Source organism: Erythrolamprus reginae, chromosome 3, assembly GCF_031021105.1.
Source record: "Erythrolamprus reginae isolate rEryReg1 chromosome 3, rEryReg1.hap1, whole genome shotgun sequence".
Taxonomy (NCBI): Eukaryota; Metazoa; Chordata; class Lepidosauria; order Squamata; family Dipsadidae; genus Erythrolamprus; species Erythrolamprus reginae.
The window spans coordinates 32181078-32206316 of record NC_091952.1 but is presented as its reverse complement, the minus strand read 5'-3'; positions in this window follow the sequence as shown (position 1 = coordinate 32206316).

Sequence of the window (25239 nt, the reverse complement as noted above, 5' to 3'; positions counted from 1 at the left end):
TATTTGTAATGATTTGTTGAGGCTTTTGTATATAATAATCATAAAAGAATATTATATACAAAAATCCTCTTCTAAAATGCTGCCCACTACATGGGAAATTTCCATGACTATTTACTTTGTTGTAAATAGCAACAAATAATGATTTCACTGTTGTATTTATGATCTAGCATTAAATTTTGCATTTAATCTCTGGATACAGACTGATAAATTAGGTCTCATTAATTTTGTCACAAAGATGATTACATTTAAATTGAAATTAATGTTATCACAGGTATGTAAATTTCCTTAATGAGATTTGTTTTCTCCAGAATTAGCGACAGCTAAAATTGCAAGAGAAGTATTAGTTTTACATCCTTGAAAGATCCTGTGGGAACTATATTGAATCCCACTCTCTCTATTTTCTCATGAACAGTGACATTTGGTAAACAAAAACAATAACTAATTCTTATGAGCTACTCTTTGGACATAATATATTCATAGAAAATACATGTATGTAATTTTTTTAAAAAGCATTGCATGTGAATAAAGCTGCTACTGATGTCTCTAACTCTGCAACTGAGAGTTAGGTGACATGCACCCAACACTTTCCTTAGAACCTCTGTGGATGCAAATATGATTATAGTATTTATTTATTTATTTATTTATTTATTTATTCATTCATTCATTCATTCATTCATTCATTCATTCATTCATTCATTTATTTAGTCCAATACATAATACACATTGAAGAGAAAGATATGTAATAATATAAGTGAAGAAAAGAATAGAAGAAAATATATAAAAGTATCGGTGAACAAATTTGAAAGGAAGAAAAGATAAATGAGATTAGGAGAGACAATTGGACAGGGGACAGAAGGCACACTGGTGCACTTATGCACGCCCCTTACTGACCTCTAAGGAACCTGGAGAGGTCAATCGTGGATAGTCTAAGGGAAAAATGTTGGGGGTTAGGGGTTGACACTACTGAGTCAGGTAATGAGTTCCACGCTTCGACAACTCAGTTGCTGAAGTCATATTTTTTACAGTCATGTTTGGAGCGGTTAATATTAAGTTTGAATCTGTTGCATGCTCTTGTGTTGTTGTGGTTGAAGCTGAAGTAGTCATTGACAGGTAGAACATTGCAGCATATGATCTTGTGGGCAATACTTAGATCGTGTTTTAGGCGATGTAGTTCTAAGCTTTCTAGACCTAGGATTGATAGTCTGCTTTCGTAGGGTATTCTGTTTCGAGTGGAGGAGTGAAGGACTCTTCTGGTGAAGTATCTTTGGACATTTTCAAGGGTGTTGATGTCCGAGATGTGGTATGGGTTCCAGGTAGTAGGAGAGAAAAATTTATTGCAACCCACCTCTGATCTGAAAACATGGAAGACATGCTATCAAGTTCTAGACAAAAGAAGGGTTAAAACAGAAGCTAAAAGAAGAAAAAAGAAGGATTAAAAAAGAAGCTGAAGGAAGAATTTGTGGCCAATGTCTTGTTTTGTTTCTCAAGAATATACACAGTTGCAGTCATCTACAAAACTTCTCTGAGCAGCTAAGGGCAGAATGTCTGCTTCTCCCAAGAGGAACATTCATCTTGTGTCATTTGCAATGGCATGTTAGTTGGTCCAAGAATCATCACAGAAGTAGCTCATCAGATGAGTGAAGTCACATGTCCCTCAAGTAATTTGTTCATGGGAAAACTATGCCTGTTTAAAGTGGTCTTCCATCCTTATGGGATTCCCCCATTACCTAATTTGTTAGTTTTGCTATTTAATCTTTCCAAAGTCTTAGGAAGCTGATGGGAGGTGTGTGTCTTTTCTGTCAAGCACATGCAGAAAATTGGGTACAGCTGTGGCTACCAAAGTCTCAGTATAGACCATCCTGGAGACAACTCTTCATGGAGATTTACCTGTGAAAGTATTAAGACATCACTAGGTAGATAGATGTTAGGAAATACCCAGCCAGGTGGAGAGGAGAAATCAAGTGAGGAGTTAACCTTGAATCATTGTGCAACCACAAGAGATCCAGGACCATTCTGGCCAACTCCAAATCTCAACTAACAAATGATCTGTCTTACACATTGGCAACAAAAATCAGAACACCAAATACAAGCTGGGTTGTATTATGACCTCATAAATGACACTCACTCTGCCAAAAACCTAGGAATACTCATCTCAAATAATCAAAGCCCCAGAGTTCACTGTAACAGCATTGCCAAAAAGGCTTTAAGAGTTGTTAACCTAATTTTACAAAGCCTTTTCTCTGGTAACATTTCTGTGCTGCTTACTAGGGCTTACAAAACCTTTGCCAGACCAATCCTTGAATACCGCTTGTCTGCCTGGAATCTACACTGTATATTGGACATTTATACAATCAAGCAGATCCACAGGTATTTCATGAGAAGAGTACTCCACTCCTCTGTTCAAAATAGAATACCTTATGCCACCAGGCTTGAAGTGTTGGCATTGGACAACCTTGAACTTCGCCACCTACAATCTGACCTAAGCACAGTACACAAAATTCTACCTGTCAATACAACAGGTATTGACAGGTGTTTTAGTACAACGTCCTACCTGTCAATGACTACCTCAGCTTCAACTACAATAATACACGAGCAAACAATAGATACAAATTCAAGGTAAACCACTCCAAACTTGATTGCAGAAAATATGACTTCAGCAATAGAGTGCTTGGAATGTTCTACCTAACTTCATTTTCACTTCCTCATAGCTTTAACCTTAAACTGTCTACCATGGACCTCACACCATTCCTAAGAGGTCTGTAAGGGGGCAGGCATAAGCGCACCAGCACGACTACCATCCCTCTCCTGTCCTACGGTCCCCATTTATTTGTGCTCATTTCATGTGCTCATTTCCATGTTTATACTTACACCTGTTATCTCATACATGTTTGACAAAATAATAGATGATAGATAGATATAGATAGATAGACAGACAGACAGACAGACAGATCTCCTCCCTCCAAGCTCGATGGAACCTAATCTATCTGTTCTCAAGAAAAAGCAAGCACTCTGGAGAAAATTATAGGTAGAATTGCAATAAAATACTCAACTGTTGATCTATTGCTCGGGTCTGACAACAAATTACCATTTCATAACCGAAAACTGCTACTATTGACTTTGAAATATTGAAAATTCATCCAATGTCAATTATGTTTTCTCCCTAAATATATCTTTAACAGAAAGACTTTTAATGAATAATAATAATAATAATAATAATAATAATAATAATAATTTATTAGATTTCTATGCTGCCCCTCTCCGAAGAATAACATAATAAAGAAAAAAAAGAGGAGAAAGAACTAATCTTAACACAATGATATGGATGCTAATAAAACCATAGCATCAGAAAAAATAAAATTAGATATTTTAATTAAAGGAATTGTTAAGTGGACAAGAAAAAACAGAAGGATTTCATTTTCAGTAGAAATGTGGATAGCACGAAGCATATTTGAATGTATCTGACTGAAGTCTTAATTTTTGTCCCCAAAGCTAGGCTATTATCATAAGGTGTTGAGGAGAGAAAATACATATACAGTGGTAGCTCTACTTAAGAACGCCTCTACTTAAGAACTTTTCTAGATAAGAACTGGGTGTTCAATACTTTTTTGCCTCTTCTTAAGAACCATTTTCTACTTAAGAACCCAAGCCCAGAAAAATTTCCCAGGAAATTTGAGGGGGGCACAAAGGGCCGGCCAGTTTCCTGCTATTCTCCCTTTAATCCCAGCCATCTCCAGCTTTTCTGGGCTGCCAGAGGAGCCTTTCGGTGGCGCTTAAGGAGGCTTTGGCAGTCCAGAGCAAACAAAGCATTTTCCTTTCTCTGGGCGCTTGGAGAGGGAATAAACCTCTGCCAGCGCCGAGAGAAAAGAAACACTCCTTTCACTCTGGGCAGCGACTGTCCTCCTCCTCTTCCTCTTCCTCCTCCCACCCAAATTTTATTTCTTTCCTAATGGGTTTGCACACATTATTTGCTTTTACATTGATTCCTATGGGAAAAATTGCTTCCACTCCCAAACGTTTCTACTTAAGAACCTGGTCACGGAACGAATTAAGTTATTAAATAGAGGTACCATTGTACTGTTCTTCACGTGCGGTGAAGAAATTATTTTACTCTTGCAGTTTAGAATATTGTCAAAGAAAGCAAGGCAGACTGGGATTAGCCATGTTTATGAAACTTCCATGAAGCAGTTTTGAAGAGGACAAACTGCAAAATATACAGCTCTTGGATGTCATGGAAACATCTGTACCTGCACAACTTCTATAGCCTACAAACTTCTTTTTATTTGAATAGTGCCAGAAATTCTGCATTACCTTCAAGCAAATTACTTAAGTGCCAACTCTCTGTGCCAAAAGCCAGTCCAACTGCCAAGAAACATCCTTAGTTGTGTCTTGTTTAAGATTTTACTTGGAACAAGTTCGGGTTTCGTTGTGCATCTTATTTCTATCTCTTGGATTAACAGTTAGAAGAAGAGTTATTGCTTAGAGGCAAAATGCATATGTCAGTTGCAAGAAGTTCAAAGTTAAATCCCCAGCATCTTCAGCTATGGCTGGAAAAGGCTGCCAGAAATCTTGCAGAACTGATGGTGGGTTGCTCCCAGTTCTACAAACTGGTAGTGTTGTTGGTGGGAGGCTCTGACCACCCACCCAGGACACTTCTGTGCATACAGAGAAGTATCGCACATGCAAGAGCGCATGTGAACTGGTAGCAACAGGATTTAGAACCCATTACTGGATGGCAGCCTATGTGAACAAAACCAATGGCAGCTTAAGTGATCCTTCACCAAGATGCATGTGAATTGGTTCAATTTTGATTTTAAGGTGTGTACATTATGCACAGTTTCCATTTGGCTTCCCTATGTCCTTTTGGAAGCAGTTCCTCCCAGGCTGCAGGATGAGACCACTTGGTGGAAGAGCCTTGGTTTCTTTCTCATCTATTCCCTTGTGATGAGAGGAAAGGGTTTTGATATTTCTCTCATGGTGTTGGCCTATTTTTCCTTTCTTTAACTTCTGTTGCCTTTCTTTGAAATGGTAATGTCAAGAAGAGAACAGTGAAAACAAAGCAAGGATCCCAATTGGCTGGCTGGTGGAAGTTCTGGATGGCAACCATGAGAAAGTGGGATAACCATTAAGTTTTCTTTTTGTTGTTGTTTTTTGCAGTAGCCTGAAAATGGTTATTTTTTATTAATTTATTAATTTATTAATTTATTAATTTATTAATTTATTAATTTATTAATTTATTAATTTATTAATTTATTAATTTACTAATTTACTAATTTACTAATTTATTAATTTATTAATTTATTAATTTATTAATTTATTAATTTATTAATTTATTAATTTATTAATTTATTAATTTATTCAATTTTTATGCCGCCCTTCTCCTTAAACTCAGGGCAGCTTACAACATGTTAGCAATAGCACTTTTTAACAGAGCCAGCATATTGCCCCCACAATCCGGGTCCTCATTTTACCCACCTCGGAAGGAAGGATGGAAGGCTGAGTCAACCTTGAGCCGGTGATGAGATTTGAACCGCTGACCTACAGATCTACAGTCAGCTTCAGTGGCCTGCAGTACAGCACTCTACCTGCTGCGCCACCCCGGCTCCATTGTTATTGTTATGTCTGTACTTTTAAATAAAGGTAACCGCTGATTGGCTTAAGTCGCGGCCAAGGGAAACCTTGGCGTGAAAGTTTAAAAAAGAGGAACTGTTTCCCCCCCCCCAGCCTCTGATTTAACAGTTATTATTAATTAGATTTGTATGCCGCCCCTCTCCGTAGACTCGGGGCGGCTCACAACAGTGATAAAAACAATGCATGGTAACAAATCTAATAATTAAAATCTAAAATAACAGTTTTACATTAAAAAGTCTAAAAAGAAAAAAAACCCCAATAGATAAAATTCATACACACAGTCATATCATGCACAAAATTACATAGGCAAGTGGGAGATGTCTCAGTTCCCCCAAGCCTGACGACAGAGGTGGGTTTTAAGGAGTTTACGAAAGACAAGGAGGGTGGGGGCAGTCCTAATCTCTGGGAGGAGTTGATTCCAGAGGGTTGGGGCCGCCACAGAGAAGGCTCTTCCCCTGGGTCCCGCCAGATGACATTGTTTAGTTGACGGGACCCGGAGAAGACCCACTCTGTGGGACCTAACCAGCCGCTGGGATTCGTGCAGCAGAAGGCGGTCTCACAGATATCCTGGTCCAGTGCCATGAAGGGCTTTATAGGTCAGTTATATCAGTCTAGCGAAGAGAAGGACCAGGGGTGACATGATAGCAGTGTCCCAATACTTGAGGGGATGCCACAGAGAGGAGGGGATCAGATTGTTCTCTTTGGCACCAGAAAGCCAAACAAGGAATAAGGGATGGAAGGAGAGGTTCAACCTGGAAGTGAGGAGAAACTTTCTGATGGTGAGAACAATCAACTAGTGGAACAGCTTGCCAGTGGATGTTGTGAAAGCTCCAACACTTACAGCCTTCAAGAGGAGATTGGATTGGCTGAAATCATGTAGAAACTCCTGCTTAGAGATCTCTTTCAGCTGTAATAATAAATCTAAATCTAAATTTAAGCATGATGAGAGGAAAGCTACTGTAATGCTCTCTACATGGGGCTACCTTTGAAGAGTGTTCGAAAACTTCAGATCGTGCAAAATGCAGCTGCGAGAGCAATCATGGGCTTCCCCAAATATGCCCATGTTACTCCAACACTCCACAGTCTGCATTGGTTGCCGATCAGTTTCCGGTCACAATTCAAAGTGTTGGTCATCACCTATAAAGCCCTTCATGGCACCGGACCAGAATATCTCTGGGACAGCCTTCTGCTCCACCAATCCCAGTGACCGATTAGGTCCCACAGAGTTGGCCTTCTCCAGGTCCCGTCGACTAAACAATGTTGTTTGGCGGGTCCCAGGGGAAGAGCCTTCTCTGTGGCAGCCCCAACCCTCTGGAACCAGATCCCCCCTGAGATTAGAACTGCCCCCACCCTCCTTGCCTTTCGTAAACTCCTTAAAACCCACCTCTGCCGTCAGGCATGGGGGAACTGAGATAACTTCCCCAGGCCTATATTGTTTATGTATTATGTTGTGTGCATGTTTTTTAAATTATGGGTTTTTAGTTTTAATTATTAGATTTGTATTGTACATTGTTTTTCTATTACTGTTGTGAGCCGCCCCGAGTGTACGGAGAGGGGCAGCATACAAATTTAATAAATGAATGAATGAATGAATGAATGAATGAATGAATAAATAAATAAATGAATAAATGAGTAAATAAACAAACAAATAAATGAATAAATGAATGAATGAATAAATAAATAAATAAATGAATGAATGAATGAATGAATGAATAAATAAATAAAGTTGAATAAGCACTTGGAAATAATCATGCATTATTTTCTCTTTCAATGCAGAAATATGAATTTAGGAATGAGATTGGGTTTAATGGTGACTTCTCAATCATGACTCCATTTCATATCATGCAGACAGCAAAAGAAACATTTCACACCACCCCTCAATAGTCAAGCACAGCTTATTTCTACTTCAGAATGACAAAATCCATACTTTAACATATATGGACAATATTTGAATAATTCTTTGTAATGTTATGGCTGTCCGAATAGTTAACAGTTGAGCATTTATCTGTTATGCTGCCAGAATTACAAGCTCGGAAGGTCATTGTACCATTTCAGGAATGTACATACGATACCATTTTCCATGGCTTTACATTTTATTAAGATTTGTAATGAAGATACATTGGAGTAGGACAAATGTCCAGCTATCCATTGAAATGAGTTTTTCCAGAGCTACAGAGTAATCTGTGTTTACTCAGGGAAAATTTTACAAGTTTGATGTTAAATGAAATTTATCTTTTGTAGAGTATGATGTTCTCTTCAAAAACTTTATTTTGGTTTATTGAATGCTGTGTTGCGGTTTTTATGCTATAAACTTTGACTTTATGATCTTGACTAATTACTAGAATCTAAATACATTATTTTCCATATTTCAATGTTGGAAACAAAACTTTGTTTTCAGAGGTATTATTTTTCTCTAATGGAGTTCCTCCATTCAATACTTTAAAAAAATACTTCTATAGTACAAAAATGTGTGTGGAGAATAGGGATTCAACATCTGTGCTGCAGAAATTAGAAGAGCACTAAGTGGTAACAAAGAGATGTAACCAAATCTCACTTTTTTGCTGCCTTTTAGTGGTTGCTATTGGAGACAACAGTTTTTCAAATGGGACATCATTGACGCCAAATACATATATAACACAGGAATGATCTGGAAAGGCTGAATGTGTCAAACAGGTCAATTCTTTATTCACTGCATGTTAACCCACTTTCTAAACTTGCCAATTGAATGGTCAGTATAAAAAGTATAAAAAGTATAAAAAGAGGGCAAACTCCATTCCCTTCTAGTACTGATAAAGGTACCCAGTTGGATAACGACAGTAAAGGGCTGCAAAAAATTTCACTACCACACTGTGGCCATGGCTCATGTGACCAGGTAGGAGTGGCTTGCCAATCATGTAGCCAGGTGGGAGTGGCTTGAAAATCATGTGACTGGGTGGGTGGTTTAAAGGTCATGTGACAGGGTGGGAGTGGCTTAACGGCCAAGATAAGTTTTCAAATAGGTGCTTGGACACTTTTTCTGTTGATTAAATAATAATAATAATAATAATAATAATAATAATAATAATAATAATTTATTAGATTTGTATGCCGCCCCTCTCCGAGGACTCGGAGCGGCTCACAACAGAATACAATGTCACAAATCCAATATATTAAAAAACACATTAAAAACCCCATTATTAAAACCATACAACTCAGTCATACCATACACAAATCTACCATAGCCTAGTTACCCCATGCCTGGTGACATAGGTGGGGGAGTTGATTCCAGAGGACCGGAGCCACCACAGAGAAGGCTCTTCCCCTGGGTCCCGCCAGATGACATTGTTTAGTCGACTGGACCCGGAGAAGGCTGACTCTGTAGGACCTTATCGGTCGCTGGGATCACATTATTTGAATAGCCACAAAAAGGACAAATGATAGACAGCATTATTTGTTGAGTAGCACAGTAACATTTTAAGGTTTTGTACCGAACCTACAAGCTTCAGTATGATAACAGATTAGGCAAGTAGCTCAATTTTCTTTAATTGCTAAAGAAGGTCAGTTCTAGATAATGATTAAAACGATCAAAGTGTTTATGGGTTAAAAATATACTATTTAAATTATTTACTATTTTAAAAGTAATTAAGGATTATACTAAGGTACTAGAGAAGGAAAGACAGTTAAAAAACAATTAAGTATTCAATAAATAGTTCATCAATTTACTACTCCCACTGTGTCATCCTCCCATGGGGGCAGCAGCCCATTGCTGGGTAATGAAAATGTGCAAGAAAACCAGCAAGCGCAGAAACCCACACTTACAAATTTGTGTGTCTATCCTCAAATTATATGGGTTAACCATAGTTATATGTAAATCACCTAGTCCAGTGATGGCGAACTTATAGCATGCATGCCAGAAGTGGCACGCAGAGCCATCTCTCTGAATATGCGAGCTGTTGCCCGTTGCTTTTCTAGTTTCTAGTGCACACTCCTGTTTTGTCAATTGGTGCAGAAAAGGTTCAGCATCAATACCGAGCGAGTCTCTTTGAGACCAGCCAGAAGGAATCAGCAGGAAGCTTACAGTTACTGTGGTGCGCTATTGAAAGACTTGAAACACTAGATAAATCATCATGGAGAAAACCTATCTTTGTGGCCATTAAGAATGAACAGTGACTTGATGACACATAATCATGGTCGTCATGTCAAGATGTGAATGGTTTTCAACTTGGTAGTGACAGGTGTATCCGTGTGAGCACGTCTTCATGACTTTTTGATACCTCTCTTTCCTGTTCCTGTAAAACAGAGCTGCAGATTTTCCATAAAACTGAGCTGAGATTTATGGATATGAGTTGTAAAAAAGCTATTCCAAATGTCTGCAATTACCTGGTTAAAGCAAATAGCAGCTGTACACAAGCCAGATGCAATGTAGGACCTTTTTTGCTAGCTTTTATATACAAAGCCATTTTCTGGGGTTTTTTGCCTTCAGCCAATTGTTGGGTTTTTTTCCCCTGTAAGATGTTAGACCCAAGAAGTGGCTGCCTTCCAGCAGGAAAATATGATGTCATATGCTACAGAAATAATTCACTTCTTTCCATACCACTTAAATAGATGAAGCTCCTCTCAGCACCTTACTATTCAAATATACCTCTCCATTCTTCTTATGCCAGAGTCTCTATTTACAGATTGTGTCAATACAACAAAAAAAATTAAAATTCAGTTGGGCAACCAAAATAAACACCTTTCAAGGGGGAAAGAAATTTTGGATGGGGAAAATCCTATAGCTGTTTTTTCCTCCTACACTCAACTTCCTCAAGAGGCTAAGTAATTTTAGTGTGACAATGGGGGGGCCTGCTTTGTGAGCTATAGTGGTTACCGGCATGTGTCTGGGTACAATTCAAGGTGCTGCTGGTTGTTATTTATAAAGCCTTTTATGGTATAGGGCTGATTATCTGAAGGACTGCCTTCTTCCACAGTTTCTATCTAGTCAATTTATCTGGTGCTTCATCAGGCATGGCTAGCGCATTCTGGATTCCTTCGCTTAAACAATGTCATATATAGGGACTCCAAAAGCCCATCTTCTCTGTAGCACTGGAGTTTGGAGCATTGCTGATATATTGGAATGATGGAGCCTGGGGAGGGTGAAAAACAGGCCTACCGGGCCCACCATAAATTGGGAAACAGGCTGTTTCTGGCCTCCAGAGGGTCTCTGGGGAGGCAGGGGAGGCGATTTTCACCCTCCCCGGCATTGAATTATGGGTGTGGGCACTTTTTCAGGCACGATAGTGTATGCGCATGTGCTTTTGTCACCCGAGGGAAAAAAGGTTCACCATCATTAACCTAGAATATGAAGAGAGAAAATGCTACTCTAAAACTGAAATTATTAAAGGCAACTTTAAATGACTTAATCTAAAGGCTGAAGATGAGAGAAAGACAATGTCATGAGGATAAACAAACTATTTCATGAGAATATTTGTGCCATGATTAGGAGGAAGTGAGGATGAGCCGACTGTATTTGAACAAACATGGTTGATTTGGATGCAACAAATTGTTGAGAGCAACTATATCTGCAATAAATACTTAGTATTATTTTATGGACATTGGTAAAGAGAGGAGTATTGCTCTGAAAAGAAAAAGGACAGAGTATTTCTAGCAGGAAGATTAAGTAGAAACAGCCCAAGCAGAATAGGTGAATAATGGTTCTATAGAAAGCTTATGTGGAAGAAAAACATTTCGTAACTGTAATGAAGGAAAACAACTAAAACTAAATTTTAACTTCTAGGTATTTCCTTTGGTCCTTCAAAATATTCTCCAGATAATTCAGCCCTGTTTTGTGTGACTGTGGAATTAATTTCTTTCCCAATGTGTCCCCAAGAGATAACTGATAAATGAACTGATTATCTTGTGAAAGCAGCTCTTTCCATAGGTAGTACATCTGCTCTTGGCTATTTTCTATGTGTTTTTTCGGGGGGGGGGGGGAATCCATTTTGTTTCTGTCAAGAAATAGATCATCTCTATAGTGAAACATATGCACCACTGGATAAAGAGTAACTTTGGTTGAGCTTTGGAGATGCTCCCGATTCCCAAGGAATTTCCTGATCTGAAGAATATGCCAAATATAGAATTTGCTTCACATTGGCCATAAATATCACTGCAATAATATAAATTATGGTAACAGAGGAAACAATTTGGACAGGAAAAAGCTCTGTTCTCAGTGGTATCAACATTTTTTTAGAGATAGCTCTTTTTAGAGCAAACATTGGTTTCAGCTGCATATTTAACATGCACTATATCTACAAAGTTTATAGAGCTATTGGTTGATTGTTCAAGAAACATCATCCAAATATAGCTGCAGAGAACCAAAATTGAATAGAAAATGATTATGTCAAAAGATGACCAATTAAACTTAATCCAATGGTTAAACAATTGTTTGTCTCTGAATACCAGGACTAAAATCTCACTTTTGGCATCCATATTTACATTCATTAAAATGAGAACATTTGTGTTCTATATGAAATATCAGGCAGAGCATCTGTACCTTGGGAACTTAAATTGCAAAATGAGCTTCATCTGAAGAATGCAATCAGAAGGAAATACTCATAAAACAATAGACTAGATGGGCTTCCGTGCTATTCCCTGACCTACCTAAAGCCTTCCTCAGTCCAGATGTGCTTAAAGTACAATGTTTTTGATTATGCTCACTCTTTGTATAGTTAAACCAGACATGCAGATGGTCCTGGAGAGCCATAGCTAACTGTCAGCTGACTGGCAAGAGATATATGCAGGGGTGGGCTACTTCCTGGACTGGGGGGAATGCAGTGGGGTAGCGAAAATGGAGCTCCACCCCAGAGCACCCAATTTGCACTGAAAGATGTTGAAAGAAAATGCAGGGCGTCCTGCACAAGCCACGCCCACAGTGTGGTAGTAAAAATGTTGGTAGCCCTTCACTGGATCTGAGGCATCATTGGATTCATTGAAGATACCAGATTTGGACAAAGCACCACTAGGTCTTATCAAGATACCATCACGGTAAAGAAACAGACCAAGCACTGTAGTTGCCTCTTCTTCTCACCATCAACACAATAGTCCTTCCTTGGAAAGGCCTTGATTAGTGATGGGGGCAGGGGCAGGATCTGCAAGCCTACTTCATATAATATCCCAAGCCCAACTCTGCACTACCAGGACTTCAACGTCACAGGAAAGGTCTCAAGGTCTCTTCTGCAGAGACAATGGACTCATCACCACTAATCCCTGTCATCTACCATTCCTACAGCAGCTGTGTCGCAACCTAGTCATCAGCAAAGACTGACCAAAATAATGATGAAAAACAAATTTGTTTTGGTAATGGCATGCCTTGAAACTTTGCTTTCTTCCCTTCAGGCATACTAGAGGCCTCTACAGCAGTGTTTCCCAACCTTGGCAACTTGAAGATATCTGGACTTTAACTCCCAGAATTCCCCAGCCAGCAAATGCTGGCTGGGGAATTCTGGGAGTTGAAGTCCAAATATCTTCAAGTTGCCAAGGCTGGGAAACACTGCTCTACAGTATGTATGAAAACCCTTAATGTTGCCACCCTTGGACTACTGAACTAATTGTGTAACACACTTGTGACCTTTAAGGTGTGAGACTCTATGCCAGATTCATGTATGTATAGACATTTGTGATTATTTGATTGTTTGCAAATCTCTTTTAAAAGGGGGGGGGGGCTATGGGGAAAACTTTTCTTTTTTGTTCTGCCACTGATTTTTGTATTTTGCAAAGAACTTGCAAGCCTTTATTATATGAACTAAAACTCTATCCTGCCCTTTTGAAAGACTCGTTACTATGGGCTTCATCTTTTAAAAAGTGACTTTTGACTAGACATGGAAAGCATGACTGTCCTATCCTAGGGGAAAATTCCCTTCAAACTAGTCAGCAAAGGTATGTAGGCATCTCTTAATTTCATTATGAAACTTACAGAGACAAAAGCAATCAACATATTTGCTCCTGGCAGTTTCTTCACTTTCTCTCAGCTGGGCCACATTTTATCCACACAGAGAGAAAAAAAATGCAAACAAAATTGAATTTTGAGCCAAGATTTCTGGATAATGTTAAGCAAAATGCATAGGACTAAAATGCATTTGCACATAAATACATCAGAACACCCTTGCAATGCAATCATTTAGCTTACAGGAAGATCTATATAGTTCAAGATGTTTATAGTATAGTATTTCTTTGAGTTTTGTAAATATCAGCTGAGGACCATGCCTTTTGCGTGATTTGCAGCTGTAGAGAATGCTTAGGCATGTGCTATTTATGTGTCGCTGGAGTCAAACCTGAAAGTTATTTCACTGAGATTAGGAGCAAGGGTTTCTATCTCCTTTCATGCATTCATTGAGATTAAGGAAAATGTTTACTAATTTCAAAATACTATGAGAAATTATAGATTGGGGTGGGAATACCATTGGCAAGAATTGTTTTGCATTTCTGGCAAATTCACACACTTTTCTCTTTTTCAGGGACATTACAAATGCTTTTAAAGTTTTCAAAATTGAACATGGCAGAATGAGAAAGGAGAAGGGCTGTTTAGAAGAAAAACAGTATGAACATGTGTGGCAGGCAGGGAAATTTCTGCTTTAAAGGCACATTTGTCTCTGGCTTGTTTAATTATCCTCTAGGTAATTTTGCAGCTGATGAAGGCAAGGGTGCACAATATCTTCCCTGTTTCAGCAGCTTTTGCTCCATTGCTAGTTGCTAATCTGGATAGACAGTGGAGAAAGTTGAGAATGTCTCCAGTAAATGTGACAGAAGAGAGACATCTGCATTAAAACACTGTTTCGAATGTCAGATCAGGCTATTACTTAAAATAACTTTTGGACTTTTGCCTTCAAGAAAAAAATTCTTTACTTTGAAGTACCCAAGATGTTAATCTCTGAACTGAAGGAGTGGTATATATACACTGCTAAAAAAAAAATAAAGGGAACACTTAAACAACACAATATAACTCCAAGTAAATCAAACTTCTGTGAAATCAAACTGTCCACTTAGGAAGCAACACTGATTGACAATCAATTTCACATGCTATTGGTGCACATTCAACTTTGTACAGAACAAAGGAGGAACAGCATAGCTGTTCTGCATGGGGAGACTGGATTCTTAAGATTACCTCTGGATTGACTAGTGAAATATCTTTAAGAAACAGAGTGACAGCATAAAATTAATGAACAGAAGATGATGACTTATTCCAAAATTAAGTGTGGGAATAGATTGCATTTTTCTTTTCTAAGAGACATCTATTAGGATCTTTTCAATATAAAGGTAACAAAATATTTCACTCCTAAATTCATATTCATTACTCATCCAATATTATTAATCAAGAAACAGATAAGAATTATTTACACTTTGGAAATGGTTTAGAAATAAAATATTTTGGAAACGATAGGAATGTGAGCACAGCATTTTCCTGAAATGTATTAGAGCAGTCATGTGTTTTTCAGCTTCCTCACAAGTCTCTGACTATAAAGTAAAACCTGTTAGGGATGTGTGCAGTTAGGAACATAATTGCTTCTTGTTGAATAACTAAGACCACAAGGGATGAAATAAGAGCTTCTATCTCAAATGTGTTCTTTCCAATAAGAATAATGAAAGATGGAACACTGAAGACTGGGGAGCAGTTTTGGAAGCTGCTTTGCTGCATTTAGTCCAACCATAACCAGCTTCTCTGGGGTAAAATCTACAAATAAAGGATTATGCCTGCTTGACATTAGCTTTTGTCATTCCTTCCTTTGACATCGTTAAAAAATAGCTCCACCCTCAATCTTCACAGCTGGTTTGCATTAACAATAAAACCCAGGTTTCTTTAATAATATGACAGTGCAGGTTAATAAACTAATGCATGAACATTCACAGGACATGTTTTAAATCAAGTAAAAATAATGAAACACACACAAACATATATATTGAGAGCCACTTTGGTATAGTGGTATATGCAAATGACAGGGAGGAAAGAGATGCTGTGTAAGGGATGATCAAATAAGGAACCAGCAGCTGATTTATTTGTTTACTTATTTACTTATTTACTTATTTACTTATTTACTTATTTACTTATTTACTTATTTACTTATTTACTTATTTACTTATTTACTTATTTACTTATTTACTTATTTACTTATTTACTTATTTACTTATTTACTTATTTACTTATTTACTTATTTACTTATTTACTTTGATTTGATTTGATTTGATTTTTATGCCACCCTTCTCCTTAGACTCAGGGCGGCTTACAACATGTTAGCAATAGCACTTTTAACAGAGCCAGGCTATTGCCCCCATAATCCGGGTCCTCATTTTACCCACCTTGGAAGGATGGAAGGCTGAGTCAACCTTGAGCTGGTGATGAGATTTGAACTGCTGACCTACAGATCTACAGTCAGCTTCAGTGGCCTGCAGTACAGCTCTCTACCTGCTGTGCCACTCCAGCTCTGTGGGACATGTGTACTTTCAGACTTTCAAGATTCTGTTAGTATAATCTTACAATGGAATAGAATTAACTCAAATTCCTTATGTGTCCAGTCACACTGGGCCAATAAAATTCTATTCTATTCTAGTCTTTCTGGGAAACTTGACTTCCAGCTATAAACTGGAAGAATGCATTGAATTCTAGGGGCTGCCCTAGGCATCAAGTCAGCTCACCCAACTACTTATTTTAAGCCTTAAGAAGACAATGGCAAAACACTTCTGAAATTTTGCCAAGAAAACTGCAGGAACTTGTTAATCAAGAGTTAACACTGATTTGAACTCTCTCTCACACACACAAATAAGTGTATACAGAAAGATAATATTGGTAACTGAGTAAAAGTTGATTAACATATGTCTTAATTGTTAAAATGAACTAGTCTTCATTTTCACTGATGAAAATTAAATGAGTCTTCACTCATAGATACATTTTGGCACCATTCCCATAAAGAAAATATATTTGCATTCACACAGTGAATATTTAGCATTAATTTATATGGAGAAAAATAACTCAGTTCCCACTTGCCATTTCCTCCCATAGGGAAAATACTTCTGTCTTCACCTTTCATGACTGTTTTATCATTCATCTTAGGAAAACATCTCACCTGTTTTCATCAATAAAATGCTTTATATTCAGTCCTATGAGAGAATGCAAAGTTCAAGTTAGTGCATCATGGTTTAAATTCTTGGCCCTCTTTGAGCTGGTTGTCTCATTGCATCTTTCAAAATTCCTTAAAATTTACAATTCTTTTGTTGACATATTACCTGGGTATTTTGAAAGCAATCTATAAAGATGAATGACATTTCTGTTAAAAATATATACAAGAAGACAAAGATATCTGTTCTGGAATGCATGTTAATGCCAGAGCAATATTGTGCAAACATTCCATCACACGCATTATCATGTTAAGACAAATAAACAATGCACAAAAAGATACTTAAAAGGGATTCATGTACAATTAAAGGCATATCATCCCAAATCTGTAGAGCAGTTATCAGTCAAAACAATTTTTTCACTGTCCTGTAAGAAACAAGAAAAGAAAATTCCTTCATTCTTGGCAATGGGAATAAATTTTAATTTATTGCATTTAAATTTTATAATACCTTTGGAAGACATAAGTATACATTACTCACAGGGAATATATGGTCTCTTATTGTCTGGATTGTTGAAGGAGCTCAGAATATGACCAGATGTCTAAATCCATTTGTTAATTAAACACATACACAGTATAGTGGGAGGCTTCAACAATTGACGTCCCACAAGCCCAATCTGTTCACCTTCCCCTTAAGGATTCTTCTAATGTTTTCTACTCCAAGTACAGTAAAATATTTGTTCATCATTTTGCTCAGCTGGAAAAGAAAAGGTCATTCAAAATTTAAAGTATATCAATGTTTAATTGTTAAATACTTCCTGTGCATTTTATATACTGTATGCACAGTGAATTAAGTTTAGAAAACAGGGAGGCATTATGAAAATACAGAAGTTGGCCAATCTGGTTTGGCTTGAACTTTTTTCTCTTACTTGTTTTATCCCCCCCCAACCCCCATCTCCTCTTGTATCAGCTGCACAACAGGCAGACTTTCAAGAGACAAATCCTTTTTCATTATCCATCCCCATGACAGGAAATGCATCGTGTATTGGACTTCTGCCTGTCACACAGATTTGAAATGTTTAAGGGTTGTTGATTTCCTGTTCAACACGGAATACTGGCTAGACTCCAAGCTGAGACATGGCCCAATAGCCCATAGGGTCTGAACTGAAATTTTAAAAAATATCAGACAAGTCAACTGGTTATCTTCACCTCCTCCTATTATCAGTTCTCAGATCAGGAAGTTGTCTTTTTTCTCCAACTCCTTTTTTCCAGATCTATTTCAAAACACAGCCCCAGCAAACAGGGTTTCCACAATCAAGATGCTTTCAATAGAAATGAAATAAAATTTTAAAAAACCCTGATACATTTCTGGCAAACTTGATTCTCATCTGCTACAGCTTCTGGGACAAATGCTTTTTATATCACTGTTCTGGCTCTGTATTGTTTCACTTTACTCATCCCAGCTCTCTGTCTTATATGAGATTCCCAGCCACAACAGCGTCTGCCAATAAAAATATAAGAACTCAAGAAGCATTTTGATAAAAACCCACCAGGTGGCAGCTACTCACAGTTGTATGTTCCAGGCAATGGCTCCTGTTGTTGTTGTTACCATCACTGCTACTGTTACTGTATTGTTACTACTGTATTTGTGTGATATCTAACTGTCCAAAATGTTTAGAAAAGTAGAATAAAAACAGCAAAAACTTTTAAACAGTTCACCACCTTCAGTAATTGGGAACAAACATATTAGAGACTGGACTGCCATCTGGCTGGGGAGGTGTAGGGTTTCCTGCTGAGCAGGGGGTTGAACTTGGTGACCTCTAAGGTCCCTTTCAACATACATACATACACACACACACACACACACACACAAACAAACAAATGAACAAAGAAGTTGAACAATCTTAATCAGTGAAGGGCTACCAAAATTTTTAGTACCACAATGTGGGCGTGGCTTATGCAGGACACCCTGCATTTCCTTTCAACATCTTACAGTGCAAATTGGATACTCTGCAGTGGATCTGGTCACCATGATACAAAAAAAAAAGATGCTGAAGCCCTAGAAAATCTGCAGAGAAGAACAACAAACATAGAAACATAGAAGATTGACGGCAGAAAAAGTCCTCATGGCCCATCTAGTCTGCCCTTATACTATTTCCTGTATTTTATCTTGGGATGGATAGACTGTATGTTTAGCCCAGGCATGTTTAAATTCAGTTACTGTGGATTTACCGACCACGTCTGCTGGAAGTTTGTTCCAAGCATCTACTACTCTTTCAGTAAAATAATATTTTCTCACGCTACTTCTAATCTTTCCCCCAACTAACCTCAGATTGGGCCCCCTTGTTCTTGTGTTCACTTTCCTATTTAAAACACTTCTCTCCTGAAACTAATTTAACCCTTTAACATATTTAAATGTTTTGATCATGTCCCCCTTTTTCCTTCTGTCCTCCAGACCAGGGGTCCCCAAACTTTTTACACAGGGGGCCAGTTTACTGTCCCTCAGACTGTTGGAGGGCCGGACTATAAAAAAACCCCTATGAACAAATCCCTATGCACACTGCACATATCTTATTTAAAGTAAAAAACAAAATGGGAACAAATACAATATTTAAAATAAGAAGTAATTAAGTAATAAAGTAATTTATACATTTTTATGAACAAGTAAATTTAAACTTAAATCAAGAAACTCCCTCCATTTCTCCTTCCTTCCTTCCTTCCCTCCCTCCTCTCTAGTTCTCTCTTCCCTCTCTTTTCTCTCTCATTTGTTTCATTTTCCTCTCCCTCATTTTCTCTCCATAATTTTCTCATTTTTCTCTTTCTCTCTCTCTCTCTCTTTACATCTATCCCCCTTTCTCTCTTCCTCTCTATCTCTCCCTCTTTCTCTCTCTCTTCTCTTTCTTTCTGTCTCTTTCACTCACTCTTTCTCTCTCCCTCTTTGTATCTTCCTTTCTCTCTCCCTCTTTCACCCTCTTTCTCTTGCTTTCTCTCTCACTCTATTTCTATCTCTCCCTTTCCCTCTCTCCCTCCCTCTCCCTTTCTTTCTCTCTCACTCTATTTCTATCTCTCCCTCTTTCTCTCTCCCTCTCTATCTCTCCCTCTTTCTTTCTCACTCTATTTCTATCTCTCCCTCTCTCCCCCCCTCTTTGTATCTCTCCCTCTTCCTTTCTCTCTCCCTCTTTCACCCTCCCTCTCCCTCTTTCTTTCTCTCTCACTCTATTTCTATCTCTCCCTCTTTCTTTCTCACTATTTCTATCTCTCCCTCTTTCTCTTTCTCTCTCACTTTCTATCTTTCTTTCTCTCTCCCCTCCTTTTTTTCTCTCTCATACACCATGCTGGCAACAGAGAGAGAAAGAGAGAGCGAAGGGCGGCTTGCCAGTCCATGGCCCCCTGGATGAGCAGCGCTGCATGGCCCCAGCACTGGACTTCGCCGTCGCCTCCACCCCCGCCTCCACCCCCGTCCCGCTCTCCAGCTAACCCCCTGAATTCACCCGAACAGAGGCGGCGGCGGTTTCAAAGGACCAACATACAGTCCTTCTTGGTGCTGCATTGCTGCAGCCTCCAAATTCCGCTGCTGTTCTTGGGCATTGTTACTTCTAAGCTGCACTGAGAGAGAGAGAGAGAGAGAGAGCGGAGAGTACCGGACTTCACCGTCGCCTCCGCCCCTTTGGATTCTTTGCTGGAGAGCCGGACCGGGGCAGAGGCGACGGCAAAGTCCGGTGCTGGGGCCATGCGGGGCTGCTCTCCAAGCTAAGAGGCAGCAGTCACGTCCACCCCTTCGCCCTCTACGGTGCCCAGCGCCCAGCCCCATGCTGCCTCCGCCTCCTCCGCCGCCTCCTGGTAGCGCGCCCGACCTCTTCCTGCAGGAACGGGTGGTGGGGTGGAAGTGGTTGGACTTATCTACATGCGCGCCTGCTGATTGGGAAGAGGGGGAAAAAAATCTGCGCCTCCAAAGAGGGGGGGGGGAGAAAGAAAAAAAGAGCTCCAACTTGGCGGAAGGCAGGACAGGAGAACCGAGCGTGCTGCGGCAAGTTTGCTTGGCTTTCTGGGGCTTTTTTTTTCTCCCCCTCCACCACCCCCGTCTTTGCCGCTTAGGAGTGACACTCTCTCGGGCTTGTTTTGGATGCGGCGCAGATGAGGGGAAAAGCCCGGCTGCCCGGAAAAGCACATTTGAAAAGTCTCTGTGGAGAGCCAAAATCCCAACGAAGCTTCTTTTTTCTTCAGTAGTCCGTAAGGAGGCGAAGAAGAGGTTGAACTGGTTTTGCTAATTCGCGCTTACGGCTTTTCCCCTCATCCGTGCCACATCCACAACAAGCCTGAGAGAGGGTCACTCCTAAGCGGCAAACAACATTCGGAAAGGGGTGGTGGAGCGGGAGAAAAAAAAGCCCCAGAAAGGAGTAGCCACCTATTCGCCAAGCAAACTTGCTGCAGCACGCTCGGTTCTCCCCTCCTGCCTTCCGCCAAGTTGGAGCTCTTTTTTTTCTTTCTCCCCCCCCCCCGCCCTACTCTCTTTGGAGGCGCAGATTTTTTTTCTTTCCCCTCTTCCAAATCAGCAGGCGCGCGTGTAGATAAGTCCAACCACTTCCACTCCACCACCCGTTCCTGCACGAAGAGGTTGGGCGCACTACCAGGAGGAGGAGGTGGCAGTGGCCTGGGGCCAGGCGCTGGGCGCCGTGGTGGGCAAAGGGGTGGACTCTTTGCTGGAGAGCCGGACGGGGGCAGAAGCGACGGCGAAGTCCGGTGCTGGGGCCATGCGGGGCCGCTCATCCAGGGGGGCGTGGACCGGCAAGCCGCCCTCCGCTCTCTCTTTCTCTCTCAGCACAGCTGAGGTAACAGTGCCCAGCGGAGCTCGGAGGCTGCAGCAACGCAGCGCCGAGAAGGACCAGCTGTTGGTCCCTTGAAGCCGCCGCCGCCTCCGTTCGGGCAAATTCAGGGGGGTTCCTGAATCTCCCGTCCATTCACCGCGGAGGATGAGGTGAGGAGGAGACGGTGCAGAGGCAAGGGGCGGGGAGAAAAGCGGGCCTGCAAGGGGCCAATTGCAGGCCCGCTTTCCTCCCCACCCCTTGCCTCTGCACCGCCTCCTTGCTCAGCAGCAGCCCGCGGTGAATGGACAGGAGATTCGGGAGCTTATTATATCTATTGATAAAATCTCGTGTGCTCCCTGCGGGCCGGATAAATCGCCTCGGCGGGCCGCATCCGGCCCGCGGGCCGTAGTTTGGGGACCGCTGCTCCAGACTATACAGATTGAGTTCATTAAGTCTTTCCTGATATGTTTTATGCTTAAGACCTTCCACCATTTTTGTAGCCCATCTTTGGACCCGTTCAATTTTGTCAATATCTTTTTGTAGGTGAGGTCTCCAGAACTGAACACAGTATTCCAAATGTGGTCTCACCAACGCTCTATACAGCGGGATCACAATCTCCCTCTTCCCACTTGTTATACCTCTAGCTATGCAGCAAAGTGGCATAGGCGGCAAAAGTCTGGATTTTTAGATTTTCTGGGTCAATTAAAATAATTCACCCCAAGAGACTGATGGATATGAATGGTTTCTTTTAGGTCTTGTGGGAATTCTTGATAGATGATTGTGTTGAAATTACAGTTTACCTCTGAATGAGGAAATGGCCTCGGCAATGGCTTCTGAGCAGTCTCGCCCACAGAGTAAAATCAAACAAACTTTATTGCTGGTAACTGTGATGTAAAGAGAATGACAGGGCACTCCGAGCAAACCCCACAGAATATAAGCAAAAATTCAATGGAAGGTTAAAACTATGGGAGTGACAGTAACACATAAATACTTCTTCACCACATTCAGAATGATCAAAGAGCTTTTTTTTTTTTTTTGGTGAACAAAAGGCTATTATACTGTGAAAGGTCGGTGAAAGGAAAATAAAAACCACTGAGATATAGTATAATATTTTTGAAATAAAAGCGTCATGTATATGCTGAAGTGAATGTTATGGTTTATTGAAGCCCACTGATTATAACACCTGGGCCATTTTAACTCGTATGACGCCAAGATATGAACTAGCTAAGTGGACACAGAGAGTCACAACCCACATTTTGAAACTATTCTTGCATACCACAAAATGCAACGTTTAAACTTTGCTTTTGAAAATATTTTCTTGAAATCTACCACATTGCATAATTTATGGCCAGTTCCAGTACTGAAACTTATGGCTTTGGTTATGTTGGTACTAGAGAAAGATCTAATGCTTCTACTGGATCTCCAAGCAGCATTTTTGGGGGAGTTTGGTACCCCCACAGAGTGTGTCCCAGTGGTAGATTGGGGGACCCTACCCAGTATGGCTTTTATGGTGTGATAGTGGGTTGGAATGAATCAAATACCTTTAGCACCTGCAGTTTGACTCATATTCATTTTCTCATTTACTGTTGTTAAATAGATACAGTACTTCCAATGACAATACTGTATATTTAATCAATTTTGACTTCATCTATTAATTCTCAATTATTAAAAGTGAAATGACTTTGATTAAAGTAAAACAGACATCCCATTGCCAGGGCATATGGAGCACATATTTAAAGAAACACAACTTACATAAAAGTATTATATAAACTCTCTTAGGAATTAAGGAAAGCTTTATAAAGAGTTACTTAATAAAGTATGCATCTAGGTAAGTATTTTAATTAAATATATATTAGAAATTCTGTAGAATTCACATTAATTTTTTGTTGAAAACTTTGTGCTATTTCTTATGCACTTGGTTATACCAGTTTAGATAATTTTACAAAGGAAAATCATGGTGAATTAGCTTTCAATGAAATAAGACTTTATGTGGCATGAATAAACACATAAGGTGCAGGATAATGAGATATATTTGCTAATAGTTTTCAAAATAAGTAAACAATTATAACATATATATTTATATTCATTTGTCATCCATTAAAAAGTTCTAGGTGGATACTCCACAAATGCTTCTATATTAATCTGAAAAATGAATCAATTTAACACACATCTGTTATACATCTGAAAATTAAAATCAATCCAATTCTGGTCTTTAGTTTCCAAGATGCTAAATGTATCTATAAACATGTGTGTGGATCTCTTCCAATCTGAATTGGATTCTGACCATTTTCACTGGTTCAGGAAGTAATGCAAGTAATCGGAGGTTTTGAAAAAGTGCTATCAACAGATGACACAACCTAATGCAAAGTTGATTGTAAGATGGGCGGCTTTATAAATGTTATGAACAAATGAACAAGCAAATAAACAGACAAATGTGTGATGCTTATTTTTAAACAGCAAAGGTTTTGACTGAATTCTCTCCTGAAGGCGAGAGCCGGCGAATTTTTGGCTTGTAAAAGCTTAACATGAAATATGTCATGATTTGATTAAAAAAAACCCAACAAGATGGATTTTGAAACCCAGAGAGAAGGATATAAAACATTCGATTTGGGCCGGGGTGGTGCAGCAGGTAGAGTACTATACTGCAGGCCACTGAAGCTGACAGTAGATCTGTAGGTCTCAAATCTCTGTAGATTTGTAGGTCTTCAAATCTCATTACCGGCTCAAGGTTGACTCAGCCTTCCAGCCTTCCGAGGTGGGTAAAATGAGGACCCGGATTGTGGGGGCAATATGCTGTCTCTGTTAAAAAGTGCTATTGCTAACATGTTGTAAGATGCCCCGAGTCTAAGGAGAAGGGCAGCATAAAAATTGAATGAATGAATGAATGAATGAATAAATGTGGGTATAGAATTTGTTTCAGCAAAAAAGTGTTACTTTGTAAATAATTGCCCAACAAAAAAAACCCTGATCAACACGATAGATTTGTTGGAAGTTAGTTTGTATGTAATTAAGACTTTCATACTAGGAATTTATGTCTGAAATCAGGACAAAGTATTGGGAGTTACAGTAAATTATTGTTTTTACTTTGTATTATCTAGTTGGCATGCTTGTATATACATGCCTGGAATCACTGTGTTGAGATGAGCAGCCATATAAATCATTTTAATAAATCAATTAGTATTGTCTTAGTGACAATACGTTTTACTGTAACATTTTATTCTCTTTGCTTTTTTATAAAATGATTAAAGCTTAAGTGCTCCAGAATGATCATATACAAGAGGTCATGTTCAGTAAGCCCTTATTCCATTTAATTGAGCAAATGTTTTACAGCATTTGACAAAAGAAGAAGAAGAAGAAAATTATGCTCTCAAGACCTCATATATCTCCTTAACTTCTTGATTTGGGAATTATGATGGATTACAATAATCCAGCATAATCCTTCAAAATTAATTATCATCTTTTGGCTTTATCCTTTATCCAGTTTAGTTCTACATACAGTTAAGAATCCTTAGTGAAGAATACAGCTATAATGCAGTTAAGGCATTTGGAAAACATTTGATTTAATATTAAAATAATATATTCAAATACAGTGTTACCTCTACTTAAGAATGCCTCTACTTAAGAAATTTTCTAGATAAGAACCGGGTGGTCAAGATTTTTTTGCCTCTTCTTAAGAACCATTTTCTACTTAAGAATTCAAGCCTGGAAATTTGAGAGTGGCACGAAGGCCCGGCCAGTTTCCTGCC